Source organism: Lepus europaeus, chromosome 17, assembly GCF_033115175.1.
Source record: "Lepus europaeus isolate LE1 chromosome 17, mLepTim1.pri, whole genome shotgun sequence".
Classification (NCBI taxonomy): domain Eukaryota; kingdom Metazoa; phylum Chordata; class Mammalia; order Lagomorpha; family Leporidae; genus Lepus; species Lepus europaeus.
Genome location: NC_084843.1, coordinates 40,747,343 through 40,765,656, shown reverse-complemented (window position 1 = coordinate 40,765,656; position 18,314 = coordinate 40,747,343).

Sequence of the window (18,314 nt, the reverse complement as noted above, 5' to 3'; positions counted from 1 at the left end):
TACAGAACTGCTGGTTAAAATAAACCTCTTTCTTCATCTATCACCCAATCTCGGGCATTTTGTGACTGCAGCAGAAAGTGGCCTGTGGCATCTACCAAGCTTCAGAATGACTCGAAGAGGAAATTAGAGATGTGGATTCCTGGGTGCTGCCCCCAAGTGATTCTGGTGCAGTTGTGTTTGGGACCCCGCACCAGCCCTCCTGAATGCTTCCACATGTAGTAGCAACACGATACCAGACTTACAGCAAAATATTTCAGGTTGTTTGCTGAATCATTCAGCAAATGCTGTGTTCAGAGCTTAAAAAGTTTTTTTGGACGTTGTCTAAGGAAACAGCTTAACTTCAAAAGCATTGGAGGTAGGGACCACAGTGTTTCTCAGGGGAGGACCCCATGTCTGCTTGTTCCGAGACTCTTTTTATTTTTTTATTTTGAAAGGCAGAGTTTGAATAACACACACACACACACACACAGATAGCTTTCATCCACTGGTTCACTCCCTAAATGGCTGCAATGGCTGGCACTGGGCCAGGCCCAAACTAGGAGCTGGAACTCCATCTGTGTCTCCCACATAGGTGCAGGGACCCAAGCACTCGGACCATTTTCTGCTGCTTTCCCAGGCACGTGAGCAGGGAGCTGGATCAAAAGTGGAGCAGCCCATATGGGATGCTGACATCCACAGGCAACAGTTTTACCCACTATGCCACAACACTGGCCCCTGTTCCAAGACTCTTATTTCCAGAGAAGGGTAGTACAGTTGCACTTGGCTGCCTGTTTATCATCTTCAATTGTGCCATATAGGCTTACTGTACATCCCCTCCCCACCTCCACTCTTGCTCTTTATGATACTGTCCTTATTGCCGTCTTCCATAACCAAATACCCACGACCCAAACTGAAAGTCCTCTGGAATTTGGCTTCCTTCACTCTACAGTCAGTATGCAAGTTCCTTCATCATATTTCTTGTGTTGCTCCCCACCTTCACTGTTCCTATACTCTCTGGTTTGCTTCTTTGTCACCTTAGGCTAAGATTGTTGCAGTAACCTCCTATCTGGGCTGCCAGCCTCAACTCTTTCCTCCAGTGTACTCAGCCAGGTAAATCATCTGAAAATCCCATTTTCTTTTGTTTATAAATTCAGTGATTCACTCATAGATGTTTATAGAGCACTCCTCTGTACCATAGACTGTTCTGTGCATACAAAGATACCCATGACTCTATCAGGCCCTTTTTCTACTCATTGCTCTCCAGCTCCTTATGCTATTACAAGCCCCCTCCTGTCCTAGCCCCACATTTTCTACATAGCCCCTAAGCCCTATCCCTACCTTTGCAGCTTTGTCATGTTTTTCTCTACTAAAGGTGTCTGTTCTCCCTAAGTCATGTATGAAACTCCTACTCATCCTTCAGAATCTCATTTCTTCAATGAACACTTCTTGGACTGCCCTAGTCTGGGACACTTCTCCTGTCGTGTGATCTTACAGTGTCTGATGTCACCATTATTTTTGGAACTACTGCTTAACGTGCACATATGGATTCACTTTTATGCATGTCTGGTAGGAGAAAAGAGGTTGCAATCTGGAGTAGTTTATTGTAAAGGATTTAGTCACTCTGGGTGGCATGGTAGATGTAGACATGAAATAGGCATCAGTCTGCCAATTGTAGTTTTAAATTCCTGCGGATGGATCTCAGAGCCCAGATCTGCAAGCTACGTGCCTGGCTTACCCACTTGGACCAAATGTTGTGGCTCAGAATGGCCCAAACCCACAGAGGCCCTAGTTAGTATCTGTGTCTGGCAATAATTCCAAGAATTTCTGAATTTATCCCTTAGTGATTTTTTTCCCAGAGTTCAGTCAGCTAAAGAGAAAGAGAAACGCTTTAGCAATAATGTTTATTGAGTTCTTATTATGTGCTGGGTATTTTGTTAAGTGTTTTAGATGCTTTGTTTTGTTCAACTTTCACAATAACCACATCAGGTTAAATGGACTGTTAACTCCGTTTTACATGTGAGGAAACAGGCTAGGCCAGGTTTAGAACTTGTCCTAATTCACAGCACTGGGGGCAGGTGCAGTTAGGGAAACTTGAATCTCTGTTCTGCTCTTAATGTTTAACTCTGTTATGCATGCAGGGGTTGGCTCTAAAAAATATCAAGAACACCTAAGAATTTCCGATTTTTTTTAAAGATTTATTTATTTATTTGAAAGTCAGAGTTACACAGAGAGAGGAGAGGGAGAGGGAGAGGGAGAAGGAGAGAGAGAGAGAGAGAGAGAGAGAGAGAGAGAGAGGTCTTCCATCTGATGGTTCACTCCCCAGATGGCCGCAATGGCTGGAGCTGCGCTAATCTGAAGCCAGGAGCCAGGAGCTTCTTCCAGGTCTCCCGCATGGGTGCAGGGCCCCAAGGACCTGAGCCATATTCTACTGCTATCCCAGGCCATAGCAGAGAGCTGGATTGGAAGAGGAGCAGCCGGGACTAGAACTGGAGCCCACATGGGATGCCGGTACTTCAGGCCAGGGTGTTAAGCCGCTGTGCCACAGCACCAGCCCCAGAATTTCTGATTTTTAAATAAACTCTGGAACATACAGTCTTTGTCATCTGAAAAGTTGCAATGAAATGAGGGTTATTTTAGAAATGACATGGTTCCATCTGAAAAGATGTTTAGCCATATTAGTAAAAGATTTAAAATTCTGTCTGCCTGGTCACAACCCTATTCTATCCTGAAATGCTGGCTCTGGACAGCTGATAAGATAGTGAGCAAAAGGGCACATGTATTACAGTGTTTTCTAGGAAAACTTGTAGGTGAAAGACTTCATGAGAAATTTCACAGTGGAAATGAATACTCTTGTCAGTTATATTTCAAGGCATATAATGAAATCTTTTCTTCTGGGAACATGATCCTTGCCCTATGTTTACAGTTTTTTGCTGGTTCAGGTGCCCTAAAATGCCCGTTATTGGGAACGCTTCCATTTCAGATTTCCCATTGGTCATGGGGCAAGAAACATCTTCCAGTCTTGTAAGAAACAGAGTGGTTTGATTTAGGGAGATGGAATTTGTAGCCATTGCCAGAGGAGCAGGTTTTCACGGTTTTTAAGTGTGTCTATTTGAAGAGAAAGCCTAGCAGTGACAGTGGCTGCATGATTTAAAAATTTGCTTTTGTTTTATATTATGAAAGCTAGATGTTGAGAAGCATGTAACTGAGGTGAAGTGAGCCAATGTACTGGTCTGGAAAATAAATTCAGGAAAGAACAAAGCTCTTGGTGATTCTGAATATTACATTTTTCCTTTGGAGTCAGTTGTAATTTTTGTGTCAGTTCTTATTAAAATAATGGCAGACACATTCATAATGAAACTTTATTAAATGTGGATGAGTCTCTGAGAAGAATAATAAAAAGCACTTCACTATACCTGTTTTAAACATCTCCAGTGTTTAAATTCTCCTAGACTCTTAAACTGTAGCTTCTGGAAGAATGCTTCATATTTTATTTCTTCCTTAATAATGTGAGATATCAAGTCACTCTTACTCTTTTTAATTTTTTCATTTGCACGTTTAATGAATCTCCTCTTATGTTCACAGTTAAGATACTTAGAATTATGTTAGAAGATATGATTTGGGTTACATTACTCTCAGAACTTTCCAATGTGAAAAACATTTTTAAAAAGATAATAGACTTAATGAGCAATCAAAGTTTTCTTCAGTTATTGAAATCAAAGTGGTGCAACAGAATGCTATTCTTCTCCAAAATGTGCTCCATGTTTAACATTACTCCTGGTGGCTACTGTTGTGGTACAGCAGCTTAAGCTGCTGTTTACAACACTGACATCCCACATCAGAGCACCAGTTCAGGTCCCTGCTGCTCCGCTTCCCATCTGGCTCCTTGCTGATGTTCCCTGGGAATGGAGCAGAGCAAATGTTTCAGCCTCTGTCACCCATGTGGGAGACCTAGATGGAATTCCTGGCTCCTGGCTTTGGCTTGGACCAGCGGCAGCCACTGTAGCCATGTGGGGAATGAAGCGGTAGATGGAAGGTCTCTTTCTCACTGTCTCCTCCACCCCGCCTCCTGTCACTCTGCCATTCAAGTAAGTAAATAAATAAATCTTTGAAACTGTTTTCATGCCTTATTTATTATTCAGTTCAAGGACTTTATTTGGGAGTCTGTAACATGACTTCTGAATCAGTTAAGAATCTTATTTTATTGTGAGTAACAGAGATCAAGCTATAGCTCTAGAATCAGTACAGTTTAATTTTCTTCAATAAAAGTACAAAGGTAAGGTAGCTCAGTTTAGTGCAGCAACTGTATATGGGACCAGGTTCACTATATCATTATACCCACTATGTTTGTGAATTCTGTTGTCAAATGTGGCTGCTGGAGCTCCAGTCATTACATTTGAGTTCCAGTTAGAAAACAGAAATGAGGACTTTCTGAAATATCCATTAATAATGGCTGTTTAAGTCTTGGGATCATTCTTGGCTGATAGATAATGTAAGGTGATATAATGTAACTTCAGCTAAAAGATCCTGTTAGAAGGAATAAAGAATTAATGGATTGCAAGTAGCAGTTGCTGTCACAGGTCTGTGTTTTAGTCTGGTTAGGCTGGATTATGCTACAGCAATGAAGGAACCCCCAATCTTAGTGACTAGATGCAACAAAGCCATCTTTCTTGCTCACTTGAGGTGTGGCCACTCCCCTCCAAGTGATGGCTGCTTCCTGTCAAGTCTCCTCCTTGTGTGGCTTTTGTGAGCTAATGTGAGGACAGATAGAACTGGAGAGGTCCTGGAAGTGGCACATGGCACTTCTATGTATAATCCTTTGGCCAGAATTAGTCACCAGAGCCCCTCCTGACTGCAGTGGGACCAGAAAGTGCCGCCATCTTTGTATCCAGGAAGGAGCATATGGTGATGAATTTTCTACCTATGTAATTGAGTTCTGCTCTCAAACTTAAGCAATTGAATTACAGCAATAAAGCAACATAATATCCTGTTCTCAGCAATCATTTATCAAGTGGTTACTATGTTCCAAGGTATGGTGTTGGTGCTAGAGGAACTGCCATGGAGAAGATATAATTATTTATCAATATCAAAAACTATTTATCAACATCGAAGATTTAAGCCCACTGGAGAATCACAAGGGCAATAATAAAAGAAAACGCCAGGTGCTAGTGGGTGAAAGGCGGAAGATTTCTTCTGGTTGATGTCCAGAGGAAGGATTTTTGGAGGAGGTGATATTTAAATGAATCCTTGAAACTGGTAGAATTAACCTAGGATGTGGTCCAATCAACAGCGTCTCCCGCATGGACTTTTCTGAATTAGTGAGAATGTAGGACTATAATTCCAATGCTTCTAGTGTCTGGTTGTGTGATCTTGGACAAGTTTTTCCCCTGTGTAAAATAAGAGTTGGAGAAAAAGGTCTTGGTTGCGTCTTTCACCTCTAATGGTGTATCGTTCTCCAATTCTGCAACCAATATTCTGGAAGTCTAATGGTATGGTTGTGGAACATACAGACAATGAAGCTTTCAATATAGGAGTAGGGTTAAAACCCATTGAAATACACATAGAAAATAAAGAAAATTGGAGAGACATTTGAATAACAGACAGTATTCATCATCACTCATTTTATTGTGGATTCTCTCAGGACTTTCTCTCAGGTCTAAAGACTTTGCTTTGCCTTCTTTTGCCTTCAATATAAAGAACATGGCTATGTAATAGCATTGTTTATTTTCTTAGTAAACAACTGCGGGCATTTTTTCTTTGTTGTTTCATATTTTTTAGAAACATCAGAAAATATTACACATGATTTTCACATCCATTTCTGTGCCTCCATGTGATGAGCTATTCAAAGACCAAATTTCCTTCATGTACTAGTGAAACTTCATAAAAATGAAATCGTTTTTGTAGTCAATTACAATTTTTGATAGCAAGAATCAGGTTGCTGGGGCGAGCACTATGGCACAGCAGGTTAAAGCCCTGGCCTATAGCACTGGCATTGCATATGGGCGCTGGATCGAGTCTCAGCTGCTCCAGTTCTCATCCAGCTCCCTGCTAATGTGCCTGGAAAAGCAGCGGAGGATGGCTCAAGTCCTTGGGCCCCTGCACCCACATGAGAGACCCGGAAGAAGCTCCTGGCTTCAGATTAGCTCAGCTCCGGCCATTGAGGCAATTTGGGAATGAACCAGTCTCTGTAACTCTGTCAAATAAATAAAATAAATCTTCAAAAAGAAAATCAAGTTGCTTTTATTAGTTTATTCATTAAAAACTCTTAGCTCAGATTTGCTGGATTCTAACTACACAGCAGAACTGTACCAACTGCTTTGGATAGATGACTTACTCACTGTTCTCAGTAGTTTATATTGTTCCCATTGTGCAGATGAGAAAACTGCCACTTAGAGAGTTATGTAACTTGTTTGAAGGCTCAGAAAGTGACTGAAGCAGGACCTGCACATAGTTTATCTGCTTTCAGAGTTTGCTTAACCACTCCATAATATGGTCTGTCTCTGTTGCAAGTGACAGGTACTGGACATAAGTAAAAAGGGCTGCTGTATGTAATGGCCTGAGATAGTTCTTGCTACAGGTAGGTCAGTGAACAGGTTTCTACTGAGCCTCTCTCCTGCCTGTCTTTCCCTTGCTACCATCTCTTGGCTTCATCCTCCCTATTTTACCTTCTAACAGAGAGCCGCTGTTAGTCTCTGGCCACATGCTAGCCTTGGTGGCTCATCATAGCTGTGACTCTAGTGGGAAGAGAGCTTTCTTGAACAAAATGTTGGGCATAGAGTCCCACTGGCCTGGCTTTTCCACGTGGCCATCCTTGAACCAATGGGAGTGGTGGGGATGGGATATTGTGGTTGAGCAAGCCTCAGTCATTTGACCCCTACTTTGCATTGGTGAGAGAGGAGGTGGTAAAATTTAGTTCTGTCCAAATGTCATGTACTGAGAAGAGTGGGTGTTCTCCAAAGGAAAACTGGGGCATTTTTACATTTTTATCAAAAGAAGGTAGAGTAGGTACCAGGTAGGCAAATTGTGTTGCCTCTGCAGTTTCTCCTCATGAAAATGTTTTCACCCTGCCTCCTAAGGAGCTTACACTCTGCCATGTGGTGTTACCTCCCAAGAACACTTCACTTATGTCTTAGAAAAATAAATACACAGCCAATTTGCAGATTATACCTTCCTTAGTTCTGCTATAAATTATGGCTGCTTTTGGCAACACCTGAAATCAAAGCTGCCTTCTCTTCCCACCCCTACCCCTGCCACACACCCCACCTTCAACAACTCAAAGAATGAGTGGCATTCACCAAGGTTGTGTGTGTGAGGATGAATTTGCCCACCTGAAGGGGATAGCTAAATTTATAGGAAGAGTTGCAACTTTTCAAATAGCTCAGAGCATCAATGCCAAGATGGGGAGCCTATGGGCCAGTAGGAATTTATTTTTTTAATTGAACCTGGGCCAGACCTTCACTTAAGGTATTTATAAAATTTGTGAATCTGGAGGAAATTCATTATGGTCACTTTAGCTGCATTAGAATTCCAAACTTTTCTCAGCATATCCCACATGGTTAGAAAATAGCTTCGTGTACAGATTTCTGGTAAAGGCAGATTAAAAAGGGACAAAGCACAAAGTGAGAAGTCAAGAAGTCTGGGTTCAAGGCCTAAATAAGCCGGGGGGGGGGGGGGGGCGGTGTGTGTGTCTTGAACTGCTTCTTTTGTGTCTCTGGTTCTTTATTTCCACCTCTGTAAAAGAAGAACTTGGTTTAAATGTGTGACTTGATTCTGGGGAACCATGTCCCATTTCAGGTGTCCATTAGATATTTTTGACTTTTGAAACTGTTCATTGGAGTTGAAAAAGTTTCGGGTACAATTCTTTCAATATCATAATTTCAGGTCTTTTTAGAGTTTATTTAAAGTTCCAGAATTTTACTTGATGTAACTGAAGGCATTACCAAACTTGGGAATTCCTGATTGAAATAGTTTGTTGAATAAAACTCTTATGCTCTGAGAATAATCTCAAGGCTTGAGAACCCCCTGGTAAAGATCCTGGTGCTTATTTAGTTTGTTTCTTGGACTACTATCTTGGATTTATTGATTCTTTTTGATTTTGGAAGGAAAGTTTGGCTGGCTTTCCTGCTATTTCCTAAAACTGATTCATTAAAAAACTTTGTCTATAAGAAAATTGAATATGTGTTTTTCAAATATATTCATTCATGAATCAATTATTGAGTGCATATTATCTGTCACTTATTGAGTGTTAGTCTCCAATTACCTGCTGTGGAAGGAATAAAGTTATTGGCATACATATTAATAGCTTTGGCAGAAGGAAGCATAATTGGGAGCTACTCTTCAAGGCTGACTCAGTAAAATATAATTTCACTTGTCATTCCTAAATCTCTGTTTCTTACAGCCTTTTATACTTTATTTTTAAGAAAGATTTACTTTTTCAAAGGCAGAATTGAGTAGCAGGAGGGGAGAGAGAGAGAGAGAGAGAGAGAGAGAGAGAGACTGACTTTCCATCTGCTGGTTCACTCCCCAAATGGCCCACAATGGCTGGGGCTGGGCCAGGCTGAAGTCTGGAACTCCATCCAGGTCTCCCTCATGGATGGCAGGGGCCCAGATACTTGACCCATCTTGTGCTGCCTTCTTAGGCACGTTAACATGGAGCTGGATCAGAAGTGAAGCAGCTGGGACTTGATCTGGAGCCCATATGGGATGCTAGCATCACAGGCAGTGCATCACAGGCAGTGGCTTAACCCACTGCACCACAGTACTGGCCCCTATACTTACTTTTTTTTTTTTTTTTTTACCGTGAGATATAATTCACATAAAAGTCACCATTTTGGGCCGGTGCCGCGGCTCACTGGGCTAATCCTCCACCTTGCGGCGCCGGCACACCGGGTTCTAGTCCCGGTCGGGGCACCGGATTCTATCCCGGTTGCCCCTCTTCCAGGCCAGCTCTCTGCTGTGGCCAGGGAGTGCAGTAGAGGATGGCCCAAGTCCTTGGGCCCTGCACCCCATGGGAGACCAGGAGAAGCACCTGGCTCCTGCCATCGGATCAGCGCGGTGCGCCGGTCGCAGCGCGCCAGCCGCGGCGGCCATTGGAGGGTGAACCAAAGGCAAAGGAAGACCTTTCTCTCTGTCTCTCTCTCTCTCTCTCACTATCCACTCTGCCTGTCAAAAAAAAAAAAAAAAAAAAAAAAAGTCACCATTTTAAATGTGCACTTCAGTGGTTTTTAGTTTATTTACTAAACTTGTTTGGCTTATACAATCATCATCACTAATTCCAGAACATATCTATCACCTCTGAAAGAACCCACACTCACTAGCATTTAGCATTTAGTTTTAATCCCCACCTTCCTGTTCCCTAATGAAACTAATCTACTTTCTGTCTCTATGAATTGGCCTATTTTGGACATTTTATATAATGAGATCATATAGTATGTGATTTGTCTAGCTACTTTCACTTAGCATAATGTTTCCAAGATTCATCTATGTTGCAGCAGATAATAATGCTTCACTCCTTTTCGTTGCCAAATATATTCCACAGTATGGATATATCACATACTGTTTGTTTTCTCATCAGCTAATGGATAGCCAGGTTGTTTCCTCTGTTTGGCTGTTATGAATAAAACTGCCATGAACATTTTTATACAGCTTTTTATGTGAACATATGTTTCAGTTCTCTTGGGTATGTGCTTAGGAATAGAACTCCTGAATTATTTGATAATGCTATGTTTAACTTTTGAGAAACTGTTCAAATGTTTTTCCAAAATGGCTATACCACTTCATATTTGTACTACTAATTGAAATCTGTATCTAACTTTCTATGTATAAATATATATATCTTTTTTAATAGAAAATATTTTTAATCTCCCCAGCAGTTAGATTAGTAGTTTTCCTTCAATTAATGGTTGAATATATTAAGGTAATGCACTGAATAAAGCCTTCCCAGTGCCCAGCTCCTAGGTTTATTAATTCATTCAGCATTCATTGACCCCCTGTTCTGTTCCCAATTATATGGATACAGAGATGAGTGAAATATGCTGTCTGTGAAGTATTGTTTCTCAAGTCTCTGAAATTTCTTTTTGGAATCTTTGAAATCGGTTAAGATGCTCACCTGTGTGACTTAGTTTAGGTGACACCTGTCCAGAAAAAAGGATGGATTACATTATCATCCCTCAATAGTTGAAAAGTTTTGGATGCTGGCCCTCAAATGTAGATCCAACTTGCTGTTTCTCCATGATAGCTATCAATTTGTATTTTCTTTTCTTAATAGGGAAGATGCGTGAGCACCTGGCATTTACTGTTTCCCTGAAATGAGCAATTTATAGTGGAATCATCTAAACCAGGAGTTAACTTGAGTCAAGAAAGAATAATAACTCTGGATATTTGTCTAATTCTTCACCCTTTCCAGAGATACTTTGTATATTTGACTCTGTCATTTGACCACAGTCCTGTGAGCTAAGCCATGCAGACTCACATTATTTCCATTTCACGGATGATAACTGAACCTCAGAGAAGTGGAGGAACTTGCCCCAGGCCCCATGAATGAACCAGAGGAGATTTTGCTAAAGCAGTCCTTCCCAAATAGTGTTCCCTGGATTGGTGCCAGCTTAGGACAGTTTTCACTGATGCGTGAGGAAATGAGAAAAGTAAGGGCAAGGCAGTGAGATTTCCACCTCGCTCATTTATTCAATGTTAAGAACTGTCTTTTACTCCAAAATTAAGTCCTCCTTATTTTTATGTTGGTATAAGGTCTCTTTTCTTCACTGAAATGTAGTGACTGTGAGTAATAACTTTTCTTTATTTGAAATTTTTATATAGTAAAACCAAGTGTTGACAACCTCAATTTAAAAAAATTTTTCTTTCTCCCATGATTTTATAAAACCTGCCTCAGAAAGTCAGGTCTGATCCAACCTTCTGCGATTAATCACATTGCTGTTTTCTTCTAGGCAAAATAGAAAGTATGTTCTCTTGCAGATATAAGCATCCTTCCTGTGCACCTATGTCTTATGCATCTTTAGCATCTGGTCTCCTGGTTTATTGATTAGCCACTTTGGGCTAGTATACTTGCATTTTACAGTGACAAACTAGTGGGAAAATTCAAACCATGCTGGCCAAATAACTTATTCAACATTTTAATTTCTATTTTTCTTGTTCTAGTTAATACTATTGGTTGAACTCTGTAATTAACACACAATTATTCTTAGGTGTTTAAATTTAACTGAAAAGTCATCCCTGTTAAATATAAGAGTGGGAATAAGAGAGGGAGGAGATGTACAATTTGGGACATGCTCAAGCTGACTTGCCCCAAACGGTAGAGTTAGAAATGTGCCAGGAGATTCCAATACAATCCCATCAAGGTGGCATGTACCAATGCCATCTCACTAGTCCAAGTGATCAATTTCAGTTCACAATCGATGGCTCTGATAGGTCTAAGAGTCAAAGGGATCACATAAACAAGACTAGTGTGTGCTAATACTAACAGATAGAATAAAAAAGGGAGAGAACGATCCAACATGGGAAGTGGGATACACAGCAGACTCATAGAATGGCAGATGTCCTAAACAGCACTCTGGCCTCAGAATCAGCCCTTAAGGCATTCGGATCTGGCTGAAGAGCCCATGAGAGTATTTTAGGCATGGAAAGCCAAGACACTCTGGCAAAAACAAACAAACAAGCAAACAAACAAAAAAACAGGACCTAAATGAAAGATCTCTGCGAGCGAGATCCCAGTAGAAAGAATGGGCCATCAAAGAAGGAGGTACCTTTTTCTGAAGGGAGGAGCGAACTTCCACTTTGACTGTGACCTTGTCTAAATAAGATTGAAGTCGGGGAACTCAAAAGGCTTCCATAGCCTTGGCAACTCATGACTAGAGTCTCGGGAGATTACTGACGCCATAAACAAGAGTGTCAAATTGTTAAGTCAACAACAGGAGTCACTGTGTACTTACTCCTCATGTAGGATCTCTGTCCTTAATGTGTTGTCCAATGTGAAGTAATGCTATAACTAGTACTGAAACAGCATTTTACACTTTATGTTCTGTGTGGGTGCAAACTGATGAAATCTTTCCTTAATATATATCAAATGGATCTTCGGTATATAAAGATAATTGAAAATGAATCTTGATGTGAATGGAATGGGAGAGGGAGTGGGAGATGTGAGAGTTGCGGGTGGGAGGGAAGTTATGGGTGGGAAAAACCATTGTAATCCATAAACTGTACTTTGGAAATTTATATTTACTAAATAAAAGTTTAAAAAATAAAAAAAAATTTCTAATTGTGAGTAACTATGTTTTATTGTTCGGTTTTAAATAATTCTTGTGATTGTTATAGAGATGGCAGTTGGGTGTGGCATTTCAAGGACTGTGCAGTTGACTTGTCTCTGAAAGTATGTAGTGATTATTCATTTTATGCATGACACTTTCTATCTGGTAGAGAGCAAGACTCTACCCAGACAGGCTAATTAACTTGTTCACATCACATACCAATGAGAGGAACTAGAATTGAAAAGACTTCTTCTAAATAATACTCATGAACTTCAAAATGTAATCACAAGGCTAGTGTGCACATTATCAATGGAATAATCCACTGGGCACTTACGAAACACTGAGCAAAAAGATGCAACAGGATCAGAGCCTGCCCATATCACTCTTGGTTGCTTCCCAGGATTCAGAAAAGGAAGGGGCTGTTAATGGGTCCCAGCTTCCCCAACATATTCATAAATGTTGGGTACAACACTCCAATTTGGAAAAAGAGTAAATTAAACAAAGTAAATTCTATTTGGTAATGTAGGACTTTGGATTAAATTTATTACAACGTGTTGGAAATATCCAGCAGTGGCAAAGAAGCAACACTTCCCAGCCTTCTTAACTAGAATCCACCTCATTCCACCAGACATCTCTTAGAACTGGTTTTATTTATTTATTTATTTATTTGAAAAGCAGAGAGAGGTCTTCCGACTGCTGTTGCACTCCCCAGTTACCCACAACAGCCAGGGTTGGGCCAAAGTAAGCCAGAAGCCCAGAACTGAATGTGGGTCTCCCACTTGGATGGCAGGAACACAACGACTTGGGCCATAATGGCTGCCTCCTGGGTGCTTATTCGCAGGAAGGTGGAATCAGATGTGGCCCTGAGACTGAGTCAAATCCAGGCTCTCACAAATGGGATGCAGGCATCGCAACCATCCTCTCAACAGCCGTGCCGGACTCCTGTGCTTCAGAATTGCTGCTCTGCAGAAGCCAGTTCTCGAAGTCTGGTTCTGACTACTTCCCATTCCATCCCTACAGCAACTCTGTGGTAGACACCGTTTTCACTTCCGTTTTATGGATGAGAAGGGCCCAAGACATAGACAAGTTGAGAAACAAGCCCAAGGTCACACAGCGAACCAGGCCCTGGGATTCAAACTGGACAGTCAGGCTTCAGAAGAGTTCGGGAACTCTAGTGTTGTGCGGCCTCCCATCACAAAGTGGCTTTCTTTCCTAGTATCTGTTTTCCTCACTACATTGGATTCCTCATGGCAACTAAATTGGTAATCTAAACTTGAGAGTAGATCAAAAGTTTCCAGTGGGCTTGGCATGCCAGTGTGTCTGTAATAGGTGATGGATGGGAAGCTATGGACTTTGAGTGAAGCAGATCTGAACCCACATGTTTTTTTTTCCCCCTGTAAATGTATACCTATTTTTTTGCTATCTTCTTTTTTTTAAGGATTATTTTATTTATTTGAATGACAGAGTTACAGAGAGAGGTAGAGCCAGAGAGAGAGAGAGAGAGAGAGAGAGAGAGAGGTCATCCATTCTGCTGGTTCACACCTCAAATTACTGCAACAGCTAGAGCTGAGCTGACACAAAGCAGGATCTAGGAGCTTCTTCTGGGTCTCCCATGAGGGTACAGGGGCCTAAGGACTTGGGCCTTCTTCCACTGTTTACCCAGGCCATAGCAGAGAGCTAGATCAGAAGTGGAGCAGCCACAACGTGCACCGGCGCCCATATGGGATGCCAACACTACAGCCTTCAGCTTTACCTGCTAAGCCACAGCACTGGCCTGGTTTTGTTCTTTTTTCTTTTTAATTTGTAATATCTGTCTATCTATTTATTTTTTAAGTAATACAAATTCCTTTAGGAATATAGTTATTCTTCCCACCATACCCACACTCCCACCCCTCTCCTCCTCTCTCTCCTCTTCCCACTCTCATTCTCCATTAAGATTCATTTTCAATTAACTTTATACACTGAAGACCAACTCTATACTAAGTAAAGATTTTGACAATTTGCACACACACACACACACACAAAACTGAGAACAACTTTTACAGTTAACTCTCACAATACAACTCATTGAGGACAGAGGTCCTGCATGGGGAGTTAGTACACAGTGATTCCTGTTGTTAATTTACCAATTAACACTCTTATGTATGATGTCAGTGACCACCTGAGGCTCTTGACATAAGCTGCCTAGGCTATAAAAGCCTTTTGAATCCACAGTCTCCACCAGTATTTAGAAAAAAGCCATAAGCAAAGTGGAAGTTCTTTCCTCCCTTCAGAGAAAAGTACATCCTTCTTTGATGGCCACTTCTTCTCCTGGGATCTCATTCACAGAGATCCTTCATGTAGGACATTTTTGCCACAGTGTCTTGGCTTTCTTGTCTGAAATGCCCCCATGGCTTTTCAGCCAGACTAGGAAGCCTTAAGGGCTGATCTGAGGTCAGATGCTGCTTAAAGCGATTGTCATTCTATGAGTCTGCTGTGTGGACTACTTCCCACGTTGGAACATTCTCTCCTTTATAACTCTTACTATTATTACCAGATACTTGATCCTATTTATATGATAACTTTAACAATCCTATCTAAATGTTCATTTCAACACTTACTATGATCACTTTAACAATTAAGATGACATTTTTACCACACAACTTAATGGGATTTGGGCTCCCATGGCAAGTTTTTATACTGTACCCTTAGAAGTAAGTCTGGGGGCCAGTACTGTGGCACAGTGGGTTAAAGCCCTGGCCTGAAGTACCGGCATCCCATATGGGCACTGGTTCTAGTTCCAGCTGCTCCTTTTCTGATCCTTTCTGCTATGGCTTGGGATAGCAGTAGAAGATGGCCCAAGTCCTTGGGCCCCTCCACCCAGATGGGAGACCCGGAAGAAGCTCCTGGCTCCTGACTTCGGATTGGCACAGCTCCCGCTGTTGTGGCCATCTGGGGAGTGAACCAGCGGTTGGAAAACCTCTCTCTCTGTCTCTACCTCTCTCTGTAACTCTGTCTTTCAAATAAATACATAAAAAAGAAGTAAGTCTGTAGAAATGTATGCATAACTGTACAGATTAACAGTTATAAACTTCCTCCTCGTCTTATTCCCACTCTTATTTTTCATTCAGATCATCCTCAGTTGATTTTATACACATGTGATTAACTCTATGTTAAGTAAAGAGTTCAACAAATAGTATGAAGAAAAAAAAAAAACAAACAAAAAATGAAACTGTTCCTTGACAGTCAAGACAAGGGCGGCTCAAGTCATCCCTTCTCGCAGAGTCAATTTCACTTCTACAGATTTCGTTTTAGATGCTCTATTAGTTCTCACAGATCAGGGGCAACATATAGTATTTGTCCCTTTGAAACTGGTTTATTTCACTAAGTATGATGTTTTCCAGATTCATCCATTTTTTTGCAAATGGCTGGATTTCCTTTTTTACCACTTTATAATGTTCCATAGTGTACATATCCCATAATTTCTTTATCCAGTCTTCAGTTGATGGGCTTTTAGATTGATTCCAGGTCTTAGCTATTGTGAATTGAGCTGCAATGAACATGGGAGTGCAGATAACTCTTTTATTTACTGATTTCATTTCTCTTAGGTAAATTTCCAGCAGTGGGATGGCTAGGTCATATGGTAGGTTTATATTCAGATTTCTGAGGTATCTCCACACTATCTTCCATAGTGGCTTTAGGAGTTTACATTCCCACTAACCGTGGATTAGTGTATCTTTTTCCCCCACATCCTTGCAAGCATTTGCTGTTTGTTGATTTCTTTTTTTTTTAACTTTTATTTAATAAATATAAATTTCCAAAGTACAGCTTTTGGATTACAGTGGCTTCCACCCCCAAAACTTCCCTCCCACCAGCAACCCTCCCATCTCTCACTCCCTCTCCCATCCCATTCACATCAAGATTCATTTTCAATTCTCTTTATATACCGAAGATCAGTTTAGTATATATTAAGTAAAGATTTCATCAGTTTGCACCCACACAGAAACACAAAGTGTAAAGTACTGTTTGAGTACTAGTTATAGCATAAATTCACATTGGACAACACATTAAGGACAGAGATCCTACATGGGGAGTAAGTGCACAGTGACTCCTGTTGTTGACTTAACAAATTGACACTCTTGTTTATGGTGTCAGTGATCACCCGAGGCTCTTGTCATGAGTTGTGAAGGCTATGGAAGCCTTTTGAGTTCGCCAACTCTGATCTTATTTAGACAGGGTCATAGTCAAAGTGGAAGTTCGCTCCTCCCTTCAGAGAAAGGTACCTCCTTCTTTGATGGCCTGTTCTTTCTTTCTTTTTTTTAATTAAACTTTTATTTAATGAATATAAATTTCCAAAGTACAGCTTATGGGTTACAATGGCTTCCCCCTCCCAAAACTCCCCTCCCACACACTCCCCTTTCCCGCTCCCTCTCCCCTTCCAATCACATCATGATTCATTTTCAATTCTCTTTATATACAGAAGATCAGTTTAGTATATATTAGGTAACGATTTCAACAGTTTGCCCCCATATAGCAACACAAAGTGAAAAAAAATACTGTTGGAGTACTAGTTATAGCATTAAATAAGAGTGTACAGCACATTAAAGACAGAGATCCTACATAATATATTTTTAAAAAATTAATTAATTTTCTATGCCATTTCCAATTTAACACCAGGTTTTTTCTTTTTTCATTTCCAATTATCATTGTATACAGAAGATCGATTCAGTATATAATTAGTAAAGATCTCATCAGTTTGTACCCACGCAGAAACACAAAGTGCAAAAATACTGTTTCAGTACTAGTTATAGCATCACTGCACATTAGACAACACATTAAGGACAGATCCCACATGGGATGTAAGTACACAGTGACTTCTGTTGCTGACTTAACAATTTGACACTCCTGTTCATGGCGTCAGTAATCTCCCTAGGCTCTAGTCATGAGTTGCCAGGGCTATGGAAGCCTTTAGAGTTCGCTGACTTTGATCTTATTCCGATAGGGTCATAGTCAAAGTGGAAGTTCTCTCCTCCCTTCAGAGAAAGGTACCTCCTTCTTTGATGGATGGCCTGTTCTTTCTACTGGGATCTCACTCACAGAGATCTTTCATTTAGTTTGTTGATTTCCGTATGAAAGCCATTCTGACTGGGGTGAGGTGAAACTTCATTGTGGTTTTGATTTGTGTTTTTCTGACGGCTAGTGATCCTGAGCATTTTTTCATGTGTCTGTTGGCCATTTGGATTTCCTCTTTTGAAAAATGTCTGGGGCCAGCATTGTGGCCTAGTGAGTAAAGCTGCCGCCTGTAGTAGCAGCATCCCATATGGGCGCTGGTTCAAGTCCCAGCTGCTCCATTTCCTATCCAACTCTCTGCAAAGGCCTGGGAAAGCAGTAGAGATGGCTCAAGTCTTTGGGCCCCTGCACCCACCTGTGAGACTCGGAACAAGCTCCTGGCTCCTGGCTTCGGATTGGCGCAGCTCCGGCCATCGTGGCCAACTGGGGAGTGAACCAGCGAATGAAAGACCTCTCTCCCTGCCTTTTTCTCTCTCTCTGCCTCTCCTTCTCTCTGTGTAATTCTGACATTCAAATAAATAAATAAATCTTTAAAAAAATAAAAAAGAAAAATGTCTGTTCAAGTCCTTGCCCATTTTCTAACTGGGATGTTTGTTTTGTTATTTTTGAGTGTCTTGATCTCTTTGTATATTCTGGTTATTAATCCTTTATCAGTTGCATTGTTTGCAAATAATTTTTCCCATTCTGTTGTTGCTTCTTCACTTGCCTGAGTGTTTATTTTGCAGTACAGAAATTTCTCATTTTGTTGTAATCCCATTTGTTAATTTTGTCTTTGACTGCCTGTGCCTCTGGGGTCTTTTCCAAAACTCTTTGCCTGTACCAGTGTCTTGCAGGATTTCCCCAATGTTCTCTAGTAATTTGATGGTATCAGTCATAGATTTAGATTTTTAATCCATTTTAAGTGGATTTTTGTGTGAGATATAAGATAGGGGTCTTGCTTCTTACTTCTGTATGTGGAAATTCAGTTTTCCCTTGCTCCAGGGATTGGTTTTAGATCCTTGGTCAAATATAAGATGGTTGTAGATGCTT